The sequence below is a fragment of the Rhinatrema bivittatum genome, chromosome 1 (genome assembly GCF_901001135.1).
Source record: "Rhinatrema bivittatum chromosome 1, aRhiBiv1.1, whole genome shotgun sequence".
Lineage (NCBI taxonomy): Eukaryota > Metazoa > Chordata > Amphibia > Gymnophiona > Rhinatrematidae > Rhinatrema > Rhinatrema bivittatum.
In genome coordinates, this window is record NC_042615.1 from 154,272,832 (window position 1) to 154,291,596 (window position 18,765).

The following is an 18,765-nucleotide window of genomic DNA, read 5'->3' on the forward strand; positions in this document are numbered from 1 at the left end:
ACAAGGACACGTGAGCATAATTTGAAAACATGTGAGCATGAAGGACATTATCAGTTTTACCAATTTGTCCACCTATTTGCCCAGTCGATCTCTAGGTCATTCAGATCCCTCTGGTTCTTCAGCCTGCATTCCCCCCAGTTTACCTAGAACCTCACACAGTCATTTTTTTTTTTTCACTTTTATGATGTTTACGATCTCTTATACCTGCTATTGAGCACTTTAACAGGTTTTAAAATTGCAACTTATGTGTGTACATGTTGGCTTTTCCCTGGAAAACCCCTTTTTTCTATGCCCAAATTTACTCATGGTCCCTGTGTTATGCGTGTAAGTAGCGGGTTTTAAAATACGATTTACTTGCGCACGTGCTCTTTTACGCGTGCAGCTTTTTAAAATCTAGCCCAAAGAGAAAGGGTGAATACAGTCCTAGCCTAGACCTGGCTATGTTCTCTAGACATGAAGCAAGCATTCACCCACATAGAAGTACATCCACTTCACTGTAGATAGCTTTGTAATAGGGAAACTCCATTGCCTTTTGGATTCCAGTTGGTTCCATGAGTTCTCCCAAAATGTATGATTGTAGTAACAGCCTGCTGAGTCAGACTGGTAATGGATGTGTTGGCCTATATGGATGATTAACTGATCAGTGACTCTCCTTGATGGAACCAGACAAATTCATGTGTAACACTATTCAGATGCTAGAGTTACTAGGATTCCTTATTTCTCCTTCCAAAGAGAATCATAGACTTAATATCTGCAGTGGAACAAGTCATGGGAAATCAGCAGACTTTCAGCTGGGACCATATTAAGGATGCTGGTCCTTATGTCCTCAACTAATCATGTTACATAGAAATGATGGCAGAAAAAGACCAAAATGGTCCATCTAGTCTGCCCAGCAAGCTTCCCAACGTAGTAACTGCTGCTCCGTGCAGGTTATCCCTATGTTTCTCTTAGATTTAGCTTTTTATTTATTCCCATCCTCTAGCCTTTTAGGGATCCACAGTGTTTATCCCATGCCCCTTTGAAATCCTTCACAGTTTTAGTCTTCACCACTTCCTCCAGAAGGGCATTCCAGGCATCCACCAACCTCTCCGTGATGAAATATTTTCTGACACCGGTTCTAAGTCTTCCTCCCTGGAGTTTCAAATCGTGACCTCTAGTTTTACTAAATTGTTTGCAATGGAATAGGTTTGTTGACGACCATGGATCATTAAACCTTTCAAGTATCTGAAGATCTGTATCATATCACCCCTGCTCCTCCTCTCCTCCAGGGTATACATATTCAGGTTCTTCAGCCTTTCCTCATAAGTCATTCCATGGAGACCTCCCACCATTTTAGTCACCCTTCTCTGAACCACTTCCATCCTATCTCTGTCTCCTTTGAGATACTGTCTCCAGAACTGAACACAGTACTCCAGGTGAGGCCTCACCAAGGACCTGTACAAGGGGATTATCACTTCCCTTTTCTTACTGGTTATTCCTCTCTCTATGCAGCCCAGCATTCTTCTGGCTTTGGCTATAGCGGTATCATACTGCTATATGTTGTTAGTATGATATGGCTTAACATGAGGCACTCCCCGAGGGGTCTTAAAACTCCAGTAGAATCAAAGCCTCTCAGAATTTACAGGAATGCATCTGCATCACAAAAGATCTCAAGGACTTCTTTTTTTGTGGTTTATTCTCTCCAATTTGGAGAGAGATTATGCTTTCCAAATATATCCTTCCTTACTCAGTAATATTAACCTGGGTTGGTCTTTGCACTCAAGATTACAGGTCCATTTAGGAGAAAAAACTTTAAATTAGTCTCTTTCAATTAAGGAAAGTTTGATATACTGTAAAAGGTGAATTTAAAACCCAGCATGCACCAAAACTGGGAGATACATGCACAAGGTGGGTCGGCAGGCACCGAACGGATTTTAAAAGCCGCCCGAGTATACACATGTCTGCCGCAGCACGCATAAATTAAAAGTTCCAAAAAGAAGCGGAGCATGGTCGTGGCATGGGCAGTCCCAAATTTTAAGTTCAAATTAGCATGTAAATACTTACGCGCACTGGTGTGACAGGGTCCCCTACCATATAACTTTACTTCTGCTCTGGAAAACATGTAAGTAATACAATAAAGATAAATAGATTGATTGGAGAGGTTTTAAAGGTCGGAAGGGAGGCTATTAAACTGGGAGGGGGGTTTGGAAGTCCTATCCCTTACCTGGGTGAACTGGGAAAACTGGTAATGATGTCAGTGCACGTGTTTTAAAATCCCCCCCCACTTACAGGTTAGAAGCATTTGCATGCACAGGCACATGTCCACTTTAAATTGTGTGCGTATTCAGGCTATTTTATAACGTGTGCGTATATGCGCATATGTTATAAAATGGCCACATCCCCGGACGCAGACCGATGAAAGTACGCACATGGGTGCCCATGTTTAAAAGTTATTGTCTAAGAGTTCTCAGGATTTAGGTAACCAACCATTTGTTTTGATGTTGTCATAACTCTTAGGGGCAGATTTTTAAAGGGGTACGCGCGTAAGATATGCGCGTAACCCCCGAAAAGCTGCCCCTTCCACCCCTTGCGCGAGCCCCGGGACGCGCGTAAGTCCCGGGGCTTTCCTGAGGGGGGCGTGTCGCGGCGGTGCATCATCGGGGGCATTCCGGGGGCAGGGCCGCAGGCGTGGTTCCAGCCCAGGCGCTTTCCGGGGGCGAGCGTTCCAGATGCGCGCAAGTTAGGCAGGCGTAACTTTTGAAATAAAGGTAGGGGGGAATTAGTTAGGGCCGGGGGGAGCGGGTTAGTTAGGGGAAGGAAAGCGAAGGTGGGGGGCACCGGAAAGAAAGTTCCCACCAAGGCCGCTCCGATTTTGGAGCGGCCTCGGAGGGAATGGAGGCAGGTTGCGCCGGTGGGAGGCAGGCTATGCCGGTTGCGCGAACAAAAGTACGCACACGCGTACTTTTTTAAAATCTGCCCGTTATTGTTTCGGTTTATTTTAACTGTAATCCACTGAGAACATTACCCTGTATTAGTAGAATATAATGGCCTGAAATAAAATAACTATTCATTCAAACAGACAATCAGGTAGCAATTTTTTTACCTGAGCAAACAGGGAGGATTAAGACCTTTTCTTCTATGTCAGTAGGCTATTAGACTACTTTGGGTATGGCCATCTCCTCAAAGATAACTTTAAGAGCAACATATCTGGTAGGCAAGGAGAACATCCTGACAGACAGGAGCACTCATTAGTTAGATCCTCACAGGTGGTTTCTGGATTAGAGAGTAGTGAATGCTGACTTCTCATGGTGGGGAAACCCCTCTGTTAGATTTGTTTTCAACATTTCAGAACAGGAAAGTCCCAGCCTTCTATTTCAAGAGGAGGTCAAAAGATAGACCAGTGGCAGATGCCTTCAGCCTTCATTGCAGGAAGGATCTTCTGTATATATAACCTCTAAAATCTGCATTGAATTTTATCCAGATGAGACTCATAATTCCTTTTTTGACCCAGACAGAACAAGGGAGCCTCTCATCATGCTGTCCACTGTGTCATGGGACCTTAATGTTCCTTTGACCCTTTGAGACTCTGAACTCTTGTGAGCTTAAGTACCTAACCTGGAAGGTCATATGTTAAGTGGCTGTCACATCTGCTGCCAAACTTACTTTAGTAACTTATCCACCTTTTACTAAGTTTTATCATAACAGAGTGATGTTATGTTGGAATTCCACCTTGGTCGGATGTTCTGCCAACATTTTTACAAGGCCTCATGCCAATAAAAGTGAAGAAGCCCTACACACTTTAAATTGTAAGAGAGTCATGATCTTCTATCTGGAGCAGCCTAATAGCCACCAAGCATTTGTTTGTTTTTGTCCAAACAAGCTTGGGATTGCTGTGTCAACAAGAACACTATCAAATTGGATAGCAGATTGTATATTCTTCATGTATGCCCAGCATGCCAAGGCTAATAATGTCAGGGCCATGGACTGTGGTAGCCCACTTAAGGTCAACCTCTTTAGAAGAGATATGCAAGGCCACGATATGCAGTTCAGTTTATACATTTACATTCCATTACTGTTTACATATTGACGCCCAATGCAACAGAAGGTTTGGACAGTTGTTCCCCAGGTTCTTTTCAAGGGTTAGAGCCTAACTCCTGGCCCCCTCGGGTGTCCTTTTGTTAAAAGAAAAAGAGGGTTTGTTATGCCCTGTAGCTAGAATATTCAAATTTTTAAAACTATACATTTGTCGATTTTTAATCACTTAAATCATGAGACCTTTTTTTTTTTTTTAATTGCTGTGAGACCTATTTTTCATGATTTCATTGATATTCTAATGTTTTACATAGGCTGCATGGTCCACTTCTGCTGTCATGTTTCTATCTAGTCTGCCCATCCACACCAACTGCTCAGTTCTAACATTTTTACCACTCCTTCAGAGATGCTCTGAGCTTGTCTTATGTTTCCTTGAATTTGGATACTGTCCTTGTGTCCATCGCCTCCATTGGGGGGGCTATTTCACGTATCTACCACATTTTCTATTAATAAATATTCTCTTAAGATTATTCTTTTCACCCATGTCCTATGAGCCCTAATTCCATTGATATAGTCCCATCTCCAGAGCATTGATACTTTTGGGGCATTTAAATGTCTCTCTTGTATTTATTTATTTATTTATTTATTGAAAATACTTCTGTTCCGCCTATAATAACTTTGTTAATCTAAGCAGATTACAAAATCAATATAAAACAATGTTAAGACAAACAGCAACTAAAGATAAAATATTAAAATTAGTCAGAAAACACCAGTAAATAAGACTGCTTTAACATAATTTTAGAATATTTTAAAGTCTGATAAATCCCACAATTCATCAGACAAATCATTCTAAAGGGTAGCACCCCATGACAAATTTCCCTCACAGGAGGCAGCTCTAACAGTTTCCTAGAAGCTGAAACATAACAAATCTATAGAAGGAACATATTCATTAAATAAATGGATTAAAATATTTTGGGGCCAAACCATGAATCCATTTAACCATGAGGGTCAGGATTTTAAACCTGACCCTCTGTTCCACAGGCAGCCAATGAAGCTGGAATAATAACGGTGTAACATGCTCTCGTCAAGAGGCGTTCAAAGCCAACTTGGCTGCAGAGTTCTGCAAAGCTCTTAACCTATTCCTAGGAATCCCCAAATATAATGAATTGCCATAGTACAGAGTAGTCAGAATAAAGCCTGGACTAATGTACGAAAATCTATTTGCCTTTCCTCTAGAAGTATGCATGTTCAGATATTAAGTCTGTCCCAATACACTTTACAAGACCGATGACTATTTTAGTAGCCACCCTCTGGACAGACCCCATCCAGTTTATATACTTTTGAAGGTGCAATCTCCAAATGTTTTCTCTTTTTTTTTTTTTGAAGATAGCCCTTAGCAAGGAAGTCCCAGTTGCGTGATGGTGAGCTGCTTGTCTTTAGAGAAATCAGAGTTGCTTACCTGTAACGAGAGTTCTCTGAAGACAGCATTTTGCCACTTTCTCAAGCTCTCTGCCACCCCCTTCTCGAGTTGACTGTATTAGCCTACTAGCAGCATGGCCACAAAGACACAAGATCTACCACGCATGTGCAGAAAGGATCTGTATTTCTGAAAAGAAAACTCTTGAAACTACATGTTCTGTATTTCAGAATCCAGTTATTTGAGAGGTAAACTATAGTCTTCAGAGAAAACCTCTTATTATAGCAGGGCTTCCCAAACCTGTCCTGGGGGACCCTACAGCCAGTCGGGCTTTCAGGATATCCACAATGACTATGCATGAGATAAATTTGCATATACTGAGTCTCTGTGATATGCAAATGTATCTCATGCATATTCATTGTGGATATCCTGAGAACCCAACTGGCTGTGGGGTCCCCCGGACAGGTTTGGGAAGCCCTGTCTTATAGGTAAGAAATGTAGTTTTGTCACCAGTCTTCCATCTGTTTTTAACATTACAGGAAGAGGTTCATTTTGATTTTCAATACCGACTAGCAGTTTTTCCTATGAACAACAAAGTGTGCAACATTTCAGCTCAATTTGAGCTAAAGGTTTTAGTAGTGGTTGAAAACTGTACTCTGATAAAGTGAATCATTTTGTGTATAATATACAAGAGATTTTTCTCTTCATATACTAATTTTGTTTTCTGCCAAAGTCTAAAATTTGTTCTACAATTAAAGCCCTTCACAGTTAGGCAAATGGCAGGTTTTACAGTTGCAATCATGAAAATATAAGTAAACGAAAAGTACATTGTCATGGTCAAATTTGTGATGTACTCATGAGCAATATGTTTTTATGCTTGTTTTATTTTTTTTTTCCAAATCTCTTTATTAACATTTTCTAAATGTTCCAATCAAGTACACAGAAACACCAGATACAATATTCTGTATACAAAACATTGTGAAACATAAACTGCTTGTTTTATTAATGTAAGCACAAACAGGCACAGCATGAAACGTTATAATTTAGAATTCTAATATAGAAATAGCTATTGGTAGAGATGTAGCTCATTCACACAGGTGGCATTGTGATCATGCAACCTACATTTTTTCAAGAATCTGTGACTTTTTTTTACACCGTCTCAAATAATTCCTATAAAAATGTAATTGTTGGTGAACAGCCTTAATCATATAATCTGTCTTATAGGAATAAGCAAACCAATTTTGATAAATAGAAGGGGGGTTTCAGCTTGATCCAGTCCAACTAATTTTATTTTGGCTCTGTTCTGCAACATTCATGCACCTGTGACTCAATTTATTTCATAGCTGTGGAGAAGCAAATTTTGAACTTATGCTGGTACGGGTCAATGGACTAAGTCAACTGTGACTATAAGCTGGTATATAAACCATACTGTAGATGTAATAGAAATGGATTTAAAGGAAACCTGTAGTAGCTCAATAATGTGGTAGCACCTTAAAGTTATGCTGATTATCGAGATTAAAATGTCTCTCAAGAAAAGAAAGGTACCTCATATTATAACAGGAAGTGTCGACTGTACTCAGAGCCCCCAGGTACCTGTGGCAGATTTTTCAAAATTCTGCAAGCAGTTATTTGGCAAATGTGCATAATTTTACATAAAGATTCACCCCTCTAACTATGCAAAAAATTAATTTTTATAGAAAACTATTCACCTTGTTTTATTTGTATATCATTTAAATATTGTTTAAAAACAAAACATGTACCAAGTACAGAAATCAACATTTATTAAGTTGACATATAAGTTAGAAACTTTAACTGCAAAATAGCACTTTTGAATTGAAATATTATACCCATCCTTTTTATAATATCTTGATAAAAGTCCTTGTTGTCTTCCCATGTGTATGAGCTTCTTTATGCTAAAAATGCCTCAACATCAACATTTTGTCATGCTGTTATTGCACAGAAAGATATTGGACACATGCTAGCACATACATAAAAGGGCTGAATTACCAGAAGTTTGTCAGCAGTACTGCCAGTCATCAAGACTTTTTGAGTTGAATTTAATGCCCTTTCTAACAGCTTTAAGAAACCAGCAATTGCAGACTTCAAAAAGCACCTAAAAGTCTTTGGTATATGATGTATAATTGGCCATATATGCAGGGGCAAGAACTTTTAAAATAAAGATAAAATTCTTCTAAAGGGCATTATTCAGAACTATATCAAAATAATATTGGTTTAATTTAAGATATCTTTGAGGGATCAAGAATTCCATCCGCTTTCTCCATCTACTCCAACTTCACCTGCCCTCTCCTGTTCCCTTCAGGACAAGAGAAAGAGAGGAACAACAAAAGGAAAGGGTCTGCATTAAGAAGCAGAGTACCTCTTCTTTCATTTTTATTTATTTAGCCGTTTTGTATATCATCGTTCCAAACATGGATCACAATGGTTTACAAGATGCACATACATATTCAGGGTCAATGATCACATATTGTGGGTTAGCATTCACGTTCTAGTTTGACACCACAAAGTAAACATGTTCTCGTTCAAAATCATAGGTATTTTAGGGAATTACAGTAGTTAACTGTATACTCTAGTTCATATTTGTGCATTTTCTCTTCTAGTTCATATTTGTGCATTTTCATGGTCTACTTTCATCTGCCACACCTACTGCCTCAAACCTCCCCCACCTTTCCTGTTTCTGAGATTGTTTACAAGCAGAGAAAGAGGATATTGAAGGCAGACACATTATAGCTTTCTTCAAAAGATTTAATTAAGAGGTAGGAAAGCTTCAGTTTTGTTGATTCTGTAGTAGGTTGTCAATTACGCAACAACCAGCTAATATTATGCAGTTTCTCCCATGGCTGCACAATCGGGGGAGGCTAAGGACACTCACTGTACTCCACTTATAACTCACAACCTAATACTGAATATCATTTTAACAGTTTCTTTAATATAACATTGAAGATGGATTTATATGGCAAATTCATATCCCTTTCAGTGAGATGATATATAAAGCACCACTTTCTGACCTAGGTTAGAAAAGAAGTATAAGATAACTACAACATTTCTGGTTTATGATCGCATACTCCTAAAAAGTGTAAAGTACAGTATTTTGTTCAAACAGTGAGATAAAGGAAATATTCAGAGGACATTTTGTCTGCTTAAGTTCTTTAACATATAGTTGTCTTGTCTCCTCTATCTCCAACAACTATGCTTGTGATATGAAAAGAGACTTTTCCAGTTGACATATTTTTTCACACTAGTACAGTAATTTATGGGGCTAGGTGGACCCTCAGGGAAAAGTAGGAATGCTATGTAAACATTTGCTTGCCAAATTTTTTACACTTGTATGGAGGACACCAAGGGCATTAGTTATTTTTAAAGCTGTTACGAATATGTGCCCTAAGCATTTTTGTTTTCAGCTAATAAAGTAATTAAACATTATAAGACCTAAAGCAACAAACAGTGTTTCATATCTGGATTAATATCAGAAGTTCGGTATCTGCAAGCTTTCTGAATTTATTGTGGTCCTGCAGACAGGCACTGTAAAGTTCTCCAGAGCTCCATCTGTTTCTGCTCTGTCTGGCCTAAGGGATCTATAAAACTACTGAAGGAAATTGAAGTTAAGGAACGAGCATGTGTTTTACAGAATTTCAGATCAGTTGATTGAGGATTGTAGGTCTCCATAAAAAAACCCAATAAAATCCTTTGTTGGAATTTTAGCTGTACCCTATACAGTAAGAAATATTGAGATGTTTGTGTACATTAATATTATTTTTCATTTCTCTTAAATGTTGCTTCTGTTTGTACTATATGTAATAAATGATAACCTTAGATGGCCTTCAGTTATTTCACTACTCATACAATAAATTGGTCCTGTTGAAAATGGAAAAAGAGAAATGTGTTGTTTTTCCCTCAGACTTAGGGGTAGATTTTAAAACATTGAGCGCGTCCATGTGCACGTGCTACCCGGTGCTCACATGGATGACCAATTTTATAACATGCGCGCGCTGGGAACTTCCCAACCCCTGTCCTGCCCTCCCCCTATCCTAAACCTCCCCCAAAATCATTAACTTACCTTTTGCACCTGCTTCTGAGCAGGAGCACGTTGCATGTGCCAGCAAATGGCCGCTTTACCAGGTGCCTCTAGCCCCGCCCCCGGACTGCCCTTTTCGCTAACCCCAGGACTTACACTCGAGGCCCTGTGTTTAGATAAGCACTCTATAGTGAAGAACTTACTTGAGCTTTGTCATTTGTGTATCCAGCAAAAGGGAGAAAAAAGGTAGAATTCAGATCACTTAAATATGCTGGTGGTTTCTGTTCTTGTTGCTTTAAACTTATAAAGACCCCTGAAAGAGTTATTAAAGTAACTTTTCAGACATACATCCTAAATCACATTCAGCTTTGGGCTTTTCAAAGTTTAAATGTTGAACTTTCTTGCTTTAAAGCTGTAATTCTCAAAGAAGCTGCCTTAATAATCAACGAAGCTGCCAGATTGCTAATGACATCATAGTTTGTGCCTTATTTGGTTTCATGCATGCACTAGAAGTGTCAGTTTTGTAATGAACTTTCATTGTTGTTTTCTATATTAAAACAAGAGTTTAAAGTTGCGTGCATAAATAATCAGAAATACATTATCACTATATATTTTCAGTATTTTTGTTCAGTGCTTGTGGCAGGCAAGGAAACACACATACTAATTTCAGAGTACAGTAAATCAGGATTGCACACATTTTTTAAAACATTGGGGCCACTGTATGCAAAGTCCTTGATCTCCAAGTTGTGCTGCAATCATAGAAATATGTTGGGAGAAAAAGACTGTATGGCCTATCTGCCCATCCGCCAAATGGATTTAGCTTTACAATTCCTATCACTCCCTAAGATATCCCCTCTGTCTCATGCTTTCTTGATTTCAGATAGTGTTTTTGTCTCCACCATCTCTACTGAGAGGCTGTTCCATACGTCTACTACCCTCTCTGTAAAGAAATATTTCCTAACATTACTCCTGATTCTATCCCCTTTTACCCTTATCCTAGGCCCATTTCCTGTGCATGAAAATCTTTCAAATATTTAAATGTCTCTGTCATATCTCCCCTAATTCACCTTTCCTCTAGGGCAGTGCTTTCCAAAGTCTGTGTCGTGATACTTTAGTGTGTCGCCTGCAGTGTGCCGGTGTGTCGCGCAAGCCCGGTGCACGTGACGGGGCGGAGCAAGTGGTAAACAGAGGAGAGGTCAGGGGGAGCCAATGTGGCCACCGGTGGACCTCATCCCGACTGAGTAGTGAAGTATTGCTGTGCTGTGCCGGAGACACATAGCAGAAAGATCGTCAGGGCCGTGATGGAGCTCACGTCACCATGGCCCGAAGAACAAGGTCATGTCTAAACGTGCAGGTGCTCCTCCTCCTTCCTGCCCGTGCGGCGCCGGAAGAAAAATGTTGACGGAACTGTGCGGGCAGGAAGGAGGAGGAGCATCAGCTGCGTGCAGAAGAGGAGCAGCGCTGTTGCAGCGGGCTGAGAAGAGGAGGAGGCCTGGTAGCAGGGCCGCCGCCGCCGCAGATCGGCCTGAGAAGATCAGGGCCACTGCAGAGCCCATCCTGCAGCGACCCATGAAGAGGAGGCCCAGAGGTAAGAGAGAGGCTGAGAGCCCATAGAGTGTGTGTATGAGATGAGTTGACAGATTGGTGTATCTGTGTGGTGAGAGTGAGTTTGAATGATTGTGTGTCTGTGTGTGAGAGTGAGTTGAGAGATTGTGTGTCTGTGTGTGAGTGAGTTGAGAGATTATGTGTCTGTGTGTGAGTGAGTTGAGAGATTGTGTGTCTGTGTGTGAGAGTGAGTTGAGAGACTGTGTATGGGAGTGAGGACCTGAATGTTTGCAGAGACAGCATGTGAGAGCCTGTGTGTGTGTGTGTTGAGAGAGAGAGAGACAGCAATGTGACAGTGAGAGCCTGTGCTTGAGCAAGACAGCATGTGGGAGTGAGGGAGAGCCCTGGGTGTGTGAGAGTCAGACAAGCATGTGCAAGAGAGAGACTGTGTATGAATGATTGTATGAGAGAAAGCATGTGAGAATGAGAACCTGACTGTGTGTGTTTGAGGGAAGAAGATAGATGGAGAGAAAAGAAATAGACAAAAAAAGACAATATGAAAGAAACTGGCAAAAAAATAAGAAAGGGAAGGTGGGAACAAAAAAGCCTGTGACCAACTGATTAGAAAACTAAGATCAGCAGCAACGGTAAAAAAAATAAATTACTTTTTACTGATTGGCAACATGTAATCTTTGGTAATGTGCAAGAGTAGCACTTTCTCTATGCGGATCTCACAATGTACGAGATCAACAAGGAGGACTTGGAAACCCACGGGGCCTGCACAGAAGAGGCAGCAGAATGGGCTTCAGTGCCAGTAGCAGCAATCAGTGCTTCCCCAATAGCCATGCGGCATCAGTGATAGTGGCAGCATGAGGAATGAGAGAGGCCTCCGAGGTTGCTGGCAAAAGAGAGGGGGTCTGCCTTTAGTGTGTGCATGTGTATGAATGGGAGTCTGCCTGGGGTGTATGTGTGTGAATGCATGGGTACCTGCCTGAGGGTGTGTCTGTGTATGAGATTGAATGGGTGTCTTCCTGGGGTTTGTATGTGTGAGAATAGGTGCCTGCCTGTGTGTGTTGTATGTGTGTGTGAGAATGAATGTGTGCATGCCTGGGGGATGGTGAGGGAGTGGTGTGTGAAAATGAATGGGAGCCTGCCTGGGGGTCAGTTTTCAGTGTATGAGAATGACTGGGAGCTTGCCTGGGTGTGTGTGTTTGTGTGAGAATGATAGGTACTACTTGCCTGGGTGTGTGTGTTTGTGTGTATGTGAGGGAGCCAGAGAGAGTGAGAGCATGAATGTATGTGAGAAAATGCAGGGGAGTAGAGTTTGTTGGGGGGGGGGGTGTGGAGGGGGAGAAAGTGTCTTAGAGCCCTGAGAGTGTGACAGTGTCTGTAGAGCGAGAGGTTATGGTGGGTATAAGAGCACTGAATGTGTATGTATGGGACAGTGTATGTGTGAGAGAGAATGGACATGTGAGTATGTGTGAGAGAGAGAGGATAACCTCCTAATCCTTGACAATATCAGGGTGACTGGAAATCAAGAGCTCCCACAGTAGGGGATAGCAGGGGGCTTTTTAAGTCCTTATTAGTTTTAACTATTGGGTGTTATTTGATATATGTGCTGTTTTGAAATATTTTATTGGTGTTTGGGAAATTGTAAAAAATGTACCGTATTTTTCGCTCCATAAGACGCACTTTTTTCCCCCAAAAGTGGGGGGAAAATGTCTGTGCGTCTTATGGAGCGAATATAAAAAAAAAATTAAAAATCTAACAAAACCCCCGCCCCCTCCTGACACACACACCCCCCCGCCAGACCTTCCAATTAATTACTACAACCCCCCACCCTCCTGACCCCCCCAAGACTTGCCAAAAGTCCCTGGTGGTCCAGCGGGGGTCCAGGAGCGATCTCCTGGACTTGGGCCGACGGCTGCCAGCAATCAAAATGGCGCCGACGGCCCTTTGCCCTCACTATGTCACTGGGGGTCGACCAATGCCAGCGGTAGCCCCTGTGACATAGTAAGTATGGCTGTCGGTGCCATTTTGATTGCTGGCAGCCGACGGCCCAAGTCCAGGAGATCGCTCCTGGACCCCCGCTGGACCACCAGGGACTTTTGCAGGTCTTGGGGGGGTCAGGAGGGTGGGGGGTTGTTAATTTAAAGTGTTGGGATGGGTTGTTTTTTTTGGGGGGGGGGGCCCACAGAATTAGAAAGACTAAAGTTTTCTGATCTGGGGAATGGACCGAAATGGCCCTCCCCAGACCCGAAAAAAAAAAGGGGAAAAAAAAAAATGTTATGCACTCCCCTAATTTGCTCCATAAGACGCACAGATGCCGGGGACAGAGCCGGTTTAGCACAAATTTTTTTTTTAATTTCCCCCCTCTGAATCCCAGGTGTGTCTTATGGAGCGAAAAATACGGTATATGATTTTAATTAATAGAAATTCTGTTTATCAGTAGTTTTAAAATATTCTTTTATTAGTATGATTTTACTATTATAACTGATGCTTTGTTTCTTGATTTTATTTGTTTTATGAAGAATGGTGGTTCTGTTTTTCCATTGTTAATATACAGAGTCTGGCTTCTTAGGGTTTCCATTTCAGTTTTTGTCTAATTTGTGCTCCTTTATTTTGTATTCTGTATTTGGTGAGGGTCTGTCTCTGCTCTGTGTGACCATGATGAGAGATTCTGCTAGCATAGGGATCTATAGTAATCTGGTTTGTTTTGTTTCCTCAGTAGGTGGTGTATTGGTATTCTAGTACCCAGTGTAATATTTACCCTTGCTTTTTCACAGATAGGGTTATTGTTGTTTGAGTCCTTGGTGTTATTACTGTTATGTTACAATGGGATTGCAGTATAGATTTTGAGTGTCTTTTTTTGTGAGGTTTAGTGTTAGTTCACAATGTGCCTGGCAGTGGAAGGTGTTTGTGCTGCTGTTACTGTGAGGTGACACCAGAATTTGAAAATATCTTTTAGTATGATGAGCTGTAAGGGAAACATCCAAGCTCCATTGTTTGGGGGAATTTCAGTGGATGCACAGAGTTACAGAACTGGAGGTGCAGGATTTATAATTGACATTCTGTCCCTTCCTATAAATTCCAGACTTCACTCTCATAGCCATATAGAATTAGTTGAATGAGGCTATCAAATAATTTTATAGTGTGAAACTGGCCAGCTTTTTAAAATTACGCAGAAGACCCTTTGGACTTTTTTATTAACACCAATATTCAAAAGCTGTGTTCATCCCATCAAGCTCATATATCTCATTAAAGAGGTAAATTGAATACACAATAACTTTGTTTTATTATTGTTACTCATAAATTATAACAATAACATTAATCTTGGAATATTATATATTTTTAATATAAATGAAAGGTTTTCACAAGATAGGTTGTGTCGTGAAACATTTTATTATGTATATATTTAAGGAAACATACATAAATTGTCGAAATACATTTCGTTTGTTTAACCTTTAACCTCTGCTTTGCTAGTAGACTGAATTACTATGTCACAAAATTATGTTTGTCTACAAGTGTGGTCACCAACATGAAAAGTTTGGAAAGCTCTGCTCTAGGGTATGCATGTTTAGATGTTTAAGTCTGGTACTATATGCTTTAGAACAAAGACCATTTTAGTTGCCACCCTCTGGACTGACTCCATCCTGTTTATATCTTTCGAAGGTGCGGTCTCCAGAATTGTACGCAGTATTCCAAGTGAGGTCTCACTAGGGACCTATACAGGAGCAAGATCACCTCCCTTTTTCTGCTGACTATTCCCTCTCCCCATGAGGCCAAGCATCTTTTTGGCTTTTTCCATCACTTTATCCATGGCTGTTTGACTATTTTAAGATCATCAGATACAATTACCCCCAGATCCTGCTTTTCTTACATGCTTAGAAGAATTTCATCCCCAATACTGTACCTTTCCCTTGGGATTTTGTAGCCTAAATGTATTACTCTGTATTTTATAATATTAAATCTTAGTTGCCAGACTTTAGCCCATTCCTCGAGCTTTGCTAGAGCCCTCCTCATGTTTCCACACCTTCCTGGCTGCCTACCATGTTGCAGATTTTGGTATCATCTGCAAAAAGACAATCCTTGCCAACAATTCTTCCACTAGGCTACTCCTGAAAATGTTGAAAAGAACTGGCTCAAGGATTGATCCCTGAGGCACACCACTAGAAAAGCCCCCCCTCCTCAGATTAAATTAATTTACCACTACTTTTTATTGCCTCTTACTCAACCAGTTTCTAATCCAGTCACTCACCCATATCAAGGGTATTCAATTATTTGTAAGTCGCCTATGCAAACCATGTCAAAGGCCTTATTGAAATCCAAGTATACTACATCTGGCGCTCTCCCATGATCCAACTCTCTGTCACCCAATCAAAGAAAGTTTATTCAGGATGTGAACTCCAACCAATGAAAATTAAAAGGGTGGATTTTCCGCTTTGCACAAGCGCGTCCATGGACGTTGCTGATTTTTCTAATATGCTTGCGCCGGTGTGCACATGGTAGAAAATCTGTGGGCCACGCACACATGCCGCGCCAGATTTTATAATCGCACGTGTATGTGCGGGCAGCGCGAGCAGGGGGGAGAAATTATGCAAGCTCCGGCGGCGATGAGATCGGGGCCTTCTCCCCAGTTCCCTCCCAATCTGCTCCAATTAAGGAGTGGACTGGGAGGGAACTTTTCAAACACTTAACTGACCTTCCTCCCTATTCCCAGCTCCTCCTCCTTCCCGCCCCTATCCTATCTAACCCCAAATTTTTTATTTAACCCTTGCTTGCCTCCTCTTCAGGAGCAGTAGCAACATTCCCCGGCACAGCATCAAGTGACCACTGTACCGGCCACCTCCAGACCCGCCCTCCTCTCCCCTCCCCTTTCTTTGGGCCCGGCACTTCTGTGGTGTACCAAGGGTCCCTTGAAAATGCACGCAGCGCACATAAGGTCTAGTCATGCACATAACCCACGTTTTTTACACACGTGGCCATTTTAAAATTGGGCCGAAAAACCTTTTTCAGAACTATAGGTTAATAACAAAGCAAGGAAAGAGCCATCAGGGCAGTTTTAGAGAGGAGATGGTTAGAAAAATGTATTAAGTACCAAGACAGGTTTATATCCTTCTCCCATTGATTTTCATAGTTACATTAGGCAAGTCATTTTATGTCCTATCCATTAAGGTATATTCTTAGACTATAAGCTTTCTGGGTAGGGATTCATTGTACGTGTATGTAATCTGTTTTACATTTTTCTGGTTCATGATTTATACTGAATGTGTATGTACATATAAATATATATAAAGAGAGAGATATAGATGAATATATTTATCTATATATAGATATATATACTGAAATAGAAGTATTGTACCATATCCTATAGGTAAGTGCTACTTTTGTTGGCATATGTATCTCAGTAGGTTGACAGGAACCAAATCAGAGAGAGAAGTCGTTCTGTAAAATGAAAACTAAAATAAATCATCTTTCTATACATTGAGTTACTGTTCAATGATTGGGATCTTCCAGATATTTGCGACCTGGATTGGCCATTATCAGAAAGAGGATGCTGTGCTCAATGGGCCTTGGTCTGACCCAGCATCTCCCGGTTAGGGACACACAATTTATCCCTAGCACATCCTTTTTAGCGAGGCAGCTCATTTGCCTATTGAATTGAGCACCCAAGAGAGGTGATTGCACGCACTTTATTGAATTGGCCTGAATGTAAATAAAGCAGAAGTAGAGCTTTTCAGTATTCTAAAGCTGGCCATAACTATTGTTGACAGTAACATTAAAATTGGTTGTCAGTGTTTTTATTTAGTTTTCACTTGTAATATGTTATTAAATTGGAACTTTATTTTTTAGAGAGAGGCTAAAAAGTCATGATCAAAGATCATGATAATAAACACCACCCTTGATTCATGTATTGTTTATGGGTTGCTTTTATTGGTTTGAGATCTAGTCATAGTAATATAAACTCAAGAAATCAATGACAAAGCCCCTGATATATTCAGGAACTTTCATTTTTCCTCAATTTCTTATTGTGATCTTTGATTGCAAGTCAATAAATCTCCCCCATGGGCTAATACTTGGAACATGTTTGGGGTTTGCTAATTTTTTAAACCATCTCTAGTTTACTTTAGGTAGTGTTTTATTTCAAAGGAGATCAGCATGTCATCAAATAGAAGAAACAGAAAGTAAGAAAACTTTTAAATGAGCATATCAAAAATAATGTACAAAGCCATGTGAGTTGACTTTGAGTAATGGAATTCATGTAAAATATATCTTAGATGTAGTATGAGCAAAGTGTCATTCCACACAGACAGCATGTTTCTTCCCTCTGGGGCCTGTTAGCCCTCCTGACTTGTAATTCTAGACTTTATCTTTTTTTTTTTATTGATGTCCCCTGAGAACTACTCTTGTGGCAGCTTCCATTTGGTTTCACGTGCCCTAAAAGGAGAAAAGAGAACTTGGCATAGACTACAGATCTCACACATTAGAAACAATTTGCAAACCACAAACAGAGGCAGCCAGAGTCCATCCACAGAACAAGCTGCTCCTGTTACTGCCATTGTCTGAGAAGGATTGGTTTTGCCATTTCCCCAGATGACTTGCCTGTATTGTAGAGCGATGTGAAAAGTTAGAGACAAAAAATGGGTTCTACAGAATGAGGGAGCTTTCTTGTACAGAAAGGCAGGAATACCTTCATGGGATTTTTTTTTTTTTCTTTCTTCGTCCAAAAAAAATACAAAGAAGTCCTCTGTCTTTAATGCGAATGTCAGCTTTAAATCTTTTAGGTTTGGATTAAACTCTGCAAAAGAAAAAAAATCTGACAGGCTTTCAAATATGATGCAGAAAAAACTTTCTTTTCCCCCAATTCATGTTGTTCATTGTAAGCTAAAGGCTGATGGATGTGAATAGTCGGCGCCAGTTGTTCCTGGTTCTTGTTAGCATTACAATGGTTAGAATTAACATCCTAAGACCTACATTATCACTTTGCTCGTTTCACCAGCAACATCTCATACAAGATAGCTGAACCAAGGGTGGGTGTTGTTTTTTTTCTGCTACTTCTAAAATATACATTTCATTAAAAGGAATGAAATAAATAAGCTCAAGGAGTGAGAAACGAGCAGTAATTGCTTTCTGCCTCTGTGCTAATTCATTTCTTAGGCAAACCCATTTATCTAAATATTGTATTCCATTGCAGTGTGGTAAAGTTGTATGACACACAGCTGATTTTAAAGCAATTGTGTGGCCAAATCTGTTTCCGTATATGCTTATGCACACCTACATATGTGTATTACAAAAACACATGCTTAGACACTAGTTATTAAAGATACTTGCCTGATAAGCAGACTGTGGCAGATTTATGTTTTAATTCAAAATGATGTTGGATTATTTTTAACTTAAGTTAGCAGCCAAAATATCTCCCTCCCTGTCACTATATTCATGCAGAATAACATCAGCATGCTTGAGGGCTGCTTTATAAAACAGGAAACCTCTGCATATTACAGATTGTAACGCTACTATTTAACATCTTGGTGCATTTGTGGTTTTTCGGAAAGTGCGATGGAAAACGATTTTCCTACCCTCTGTGAAGAGTAACCACACACAATACTATGCAGTATATTATTCCATTTTAACATGATCTACAATAGGAAACCTTGTACCAATCTCCATTTTGTGTTTATTTTCTTATAAATCAAGGAAAATAATAGCTGCAATTGTATCAGCCTACAATTCCCAGCAGTCATTAGGTGTGTCAGATACC

At 40.4% G+C, this 18,765-nt stretch overlaps 1 protein-coding gene across 4 annotated transcripts in view; it reads left to right on the top strand.

The window, feature by feature from the left end:
• Window positions 1-18,765, top strand: part of ATP8A1 (ATPase phospholipid transporting 8A1) — a 559,403-nt gene that overhangs the window by 524,595 nt on the left and 16,043 nt on the right. The gene's annotated exons all lie outside the window — the stretch shown is intronic.